Here is a 5,299-nt window from a genome sequence, read left to right as displayed (position 1 = left end):
AGCTTTCATACAGAAAGTCTGTCTCCAAGTGTCTTATTTCGTCGAATTCAACCTGTGTTGGAAACATATAAGCAGTATTACAATAGTCGTCAAATATGGTATGTACTTCTTCATCATCGATAAAATATCAAAAGGCAAAGATTTTTATATTATTATATCATTCATAGACGTTTTTAAAACCGCTTCCAAGCGGATTCAACCCGGTTTGTAATGGATGGAGCAAACATCATTTAGGAAATATATTCGGCTATATTCATTGGGTGTTAGTATCGTATTAAAAAAAGACACGTTATTTACGTGTAGTCTTGTCTTGTACAAACGAAGCGAAAGTTAAATCAGCACGTCAAGATGAACCTATGTTTAGAATTAATGTGTTCTGCACTTTCCTGCATAATACATTATTTCCAAATCCATACAGAGTTTACATAAGCTATATAGAACTTAAATGTTGTGAAATACCACTAATTATTGGTTTTGGTTTATTGATTTCCTTGTTTTTGTCATAATGTATACAGTTACATTCATTATTATTTATTATTTATCCCAAGTATTATATTATAACAGATTTTAATTTTTATTTATTAATTTATCGCTTTTTTCATTATGTATACAAGTACACAAGACGTATTCTCCGATAGGTACGCAGTGTCATAGTGAGTTAGTTCAAAACTTAATTTACGAACGAGTGTGTTTTGTTCCGTAATAACATACGCCAACTTCATGTTTGATCAACGCATAAAATACCACAGAAACCGCTCATTATCATTTCTAATTAAAAACTAAATAAAAATAAACATTTCCCACAAAAATGAAACATATATCTGACTCATAATTAATTGTGAACTTATTGTTATTATGATCATATTTATTGTTAATGACTCAGTGTTAAGACAGTACAACTTGAAATCGGTATAATTGTGTTTATATGAACATATTTATTTAAAAATATTAAACAATTAAACATACGATTGGTTGTTAACATACATGTCATAAAGATAATATATTTATATTGAAATGAATCAATGTTTATTATAAATGTATAGCTCTGAGCTTCGTTTTTACAGGTATTACTGGCATCCAAATAGTAAGTTGACGCAGTATCCGTTGTGTAAGTTCAAGCACATTTTACGTTTTCTGCATAATTTAAAAAATACATATGTTTTATCTATAAACATTAAAGCATATTTGCCAGAACAAGAACATAAACAATAACATTCATTTAAAGTAGCGCTCATTGTATTATACGCCATGCACCAGTATAATTCGTTGGGACGAAACTTATATTTTAATTAAAAGTAATAATGAACTACGCGACCCATGATATCGATCAATTTTAAGCTAATTTAATCGACCTATGTTTTGCCATAATACAGTACATTTTGTAAAAATATTTACCATATAATTATTCACCAAAGGGTTGCGCGAATCTTTTCCGTATATTGCACCATAAAATTGGGACACGAAATACCACGCTGCGAAAGCTAACGCATATTTAAAAGTAAACACACCAGTATTGATAACATAAGCAATAGTATTACAACTTATTCTCTATCAAAGAACATAATATATCAGTTAAGTTGACATGTCATTTGAAACGAATTTATTTCTCCATGTTATGTTTGAAACGAAAGTTGACGAAACCGGTAAACATGTTATGTTTGTCTTCTCCGCGTATGTGATTTATGCAGAACCGGTCACATATTAGCAGTGGCGACAATATCGATTTCTGTATTTCTTAGAATATCATGAATGAATCACAATGTGAAAATCTTTTTTAACAAAAACTAGTTGTGTCTTGCGTATTCATTATTTTGTTGCCAATGTTTTTTTTTCCGTAGTATAGGATTGGTTTTACTGTTTATGTTGGATTTTTTCTGGGCAAAACAGTATTGTTATTTTAAAAAGGAAGTATGAATGCTAAAATGTTAAATAGTACTGGATGGTCCTGAATATTCCGTATAGTAAGTTTTGTTTTCAGTGATTTCTGACACTGTTTCATATAAGCTTTGTTTAAGTGGCACGTTTCGTCTAAATCAAGGGTTTCGGAGACAGCTTCGCTATACTTACTGACTTCTTTCTACTTTTTGATTTTATTTATTAATGTTTTTGTTTCTGGTGACAGTTGAATCTGAAACCTTGTCTGATGGACACTCATCTCAGCAAACAGTCAATAATACGACACATTTGGAACTCAGTGCCTCTACTATACTAAAAAGCGTTTGTTTTGAAAACAGAACGACATACAGTATTTGATTAAACATCCATACTGACTGATAAGAAAAGCGTGTTATGGAATTGGTATAAAGATAAGCACTTCAATAGTAATATTTATGAAATGTATATTTCACTCTTGATAGAACTCCAAAGGAATATAAAGAACATAAATTGTCTTTTAAAAAGTATGTTCTCCATATATAAATTATTTAAAATAGTTAAACACATAGCAACTGTATAAATATGGTCACTTCCGGATGAAAAAAATATCTTATTACAAAAATGTGTAAACTATATTGGTGGAAAAACGATAACTGGACATAATTCGAGTCCGGTCTTTAAGTCTTAAATAATATATTCTCGTGAGCAGCTACATAGTTTTGGTTTAAAGCGGCCGTCTTGAAATAAAGAATGTTGCTGAAGCAGACGTATAAAGAGCGTATGGCATTTACACATACACACTGCCTATAAAACGTTTCAGACAAAAAATGTTTAGAAGACAAAACGTATCAGGGTACGGGGTTCTATATTTATGGCAAATGAATTTAAGTGCTGTAACCGCATATGAACGTTAATGCAAAGCACTGGCTGTTTCGGACACTTATCTCTTAGCACTAGATTTGTACTCAGACTTTTCCGATAATGAAGCCGTTCCGCGAAATTGTCCAGGCAACTAATCAGTCGGGTTTTTTTTACGCTTAGGTCAACATAGAAGTTAAAGTGAAGGCAGATAATTCTAGCTAAAATAAAATAAGGTCGAATGCGGGCTAATTCTCTCGGTAGATGTACAATACTGGGTTATAATTAACAATGCACATATACTGCAATGCTGGCGGAACCATTCGAACCTTGCGAGTAGTTTAACGTTAAATAGTACGTGTTTTCGTCTGGCTGTGTTTATCAAGGAAGGCTTTAATATATATTTCATACCCTAAAACGTGCATAACTAATTTTTCTCACACCATATTTTTCTGTAATAATTACCTGCTTTTAAAAACGTTATTTTGAATGTGAAATTAAAATTAAGACATCTGTCAAACAAATATAATTGAAAGAAAAATTACCAGCCCTTGGTACGTAAGACACGCTTGAATGTGTTTTTTAGTCATAATGATAAGGATTAAACCATAATATGAACTCCAGTTCTTAAAGCGAGATTATACGATTTTTAATATGTGTTAAATTGTAATATATTAATAAAATATGTTACAATAAAACAAAATAGGCAAGACAAATTATACATTAAAGACGATTTCATAAAATGCAAAGACAAATTAGCCGATTGTGACGTAGATATTTCGTACATATTTTCCTACAATAACCGAAGCATTCGTCTTTTTAGTTAGTGTTCGTGTGTCGTATGAATAGATGTCGTTGCAGGAATTTAAAATGAACCGTTAAACTAAATTTAGATTCACATCGTACATGCATGATTTACATGCTGGCGACTTCGACTGTGCAGACATTTTTGATTTCAGAATTAAATATCTGGCTTATTTCGCATTTTTCGACACATGTTTTTCTTAACTTGTATTTAAATTTATTTTGAAATATATGTTTAGTAAGTTTTTTACACATTTTATATAAATTTAGAAATATTTGACAAAATCGTATAATCTCGCTTTAATGTTCATATTTCATAGTTACATCATACAATAAATTCGAAGTTTAAAAAAAATCAAGTCATAACGTACTTCAGTAATGCAACGTCGATTGTTTAAATAGAAAACACTTTGGAATAATTATATAATTTATTTCAGTGAAATATTAAATAAAGGAGTTTTTTAACATCAACATTAAAGAAAAACTGCATTTCAATTCACCATAATTGCAAGCTACCATAAATAATCCTCTTAGAAAATTCTAAATATTTTATGTGCAAGACGTTGGAACATCAAACGTATAAAATGTGTCAAGGGATTTGAATTGGGGGATGGTTTCATGTCGTAAGAGAACATTACCGTTAAGAATACTCTATCACATGTTAACAGTTCAAGAAAATGACTGTCATTTGTTCGCCAAAATAATACATTATGGAATATCTTCTTGAATATTTTCCTTAGGTCATGCACAGGAAACGTATAGCAGTGTTCATAAAAAGTCCCTTATCTTGTTTCAAAAAACAAATTTGGCATATATTTGGAGGCTCTGTAAACGTACATGTCCTTTATGCGGTCAAATAGCATTGGCATAGTTCATCCAAGCTACTGAATAAAACATTGGCATCACAAATAATAATATAAAGTAGACATATTTCGTAATCTAACCTATTAACATTTAAAACTTTGTTTCCACGTCTGTAAAAGCGAAATGATATAAATTTCATTACATCAGTTAATGCCAATACATTCAATTATATGTGTCTGGTAGACAACGGTTTCTTTCAGCACTGTAGATTATTGAACATTATGTTAATCATGAACGTAATCAACAAAGAAAAACTTACGAAACGCACATTTACAAGTAAACATTAACCGCATGGCATCGTTACTCAAATTCAAAAACAATGCATGAGAATATTCATTGAAGTTACATTTCATGCAATCACTTAATTCTTTAATACACACCAGCGCAACGGAAACACAACATGTGGTGGAGTAAATAAGTTGGTGCAACGACAGCAACATAAACATTTTTCAGCTAGCATGGTAAAATACCATCAGATATCATAACATAAATTAGATTGCACTGATAGATTATTACAAAACATGACTATGAACATATTTAATTTATACATCGAACACTATTCATGTTTCGTTTTTCACTTGCGTTGGATATATCTTTTGCTATGATTAAAGTGTCTTTTGTATTTGAGGTTTCATTCAGACTATATATTTAATGTCGAACACATTTGCAACTGCCTTCAAAGTATTGCGTTGTCTTTTCTTATTTCTATTTATATAGGGCTAACAAGTAAATCATGAATTAGGTACATAAACAGTTTCTAATGCTAGCACCCGATTGTATCATTTTTCAAAACGTATGTACCTATTTTTATGTTATTGATTTTGATTAATAACATGACATGTGTACATGATTTTCTTTACGCTCAGTAAAGTCAAGTATTCTTGTAAACGCCTGTCAT

Source organism: Dreissena polymorpha, chromosome 2 (assembly GCF_020536995.1).
Source record: "Dreissena polymorpha isolate Duluth1 chromosome 2, UMN_Dpol_1.0, whole genome shotgun sequence".
NCBI classification, from domain to species: Eukaryota; Metazoa; Mollusca; class Bivalvia; order Myida; family Dreissenidae; genus Dreissena; species Dreissena polymorpha.
Note: the sequence above shows the minus strand (reverse complement) of the source record.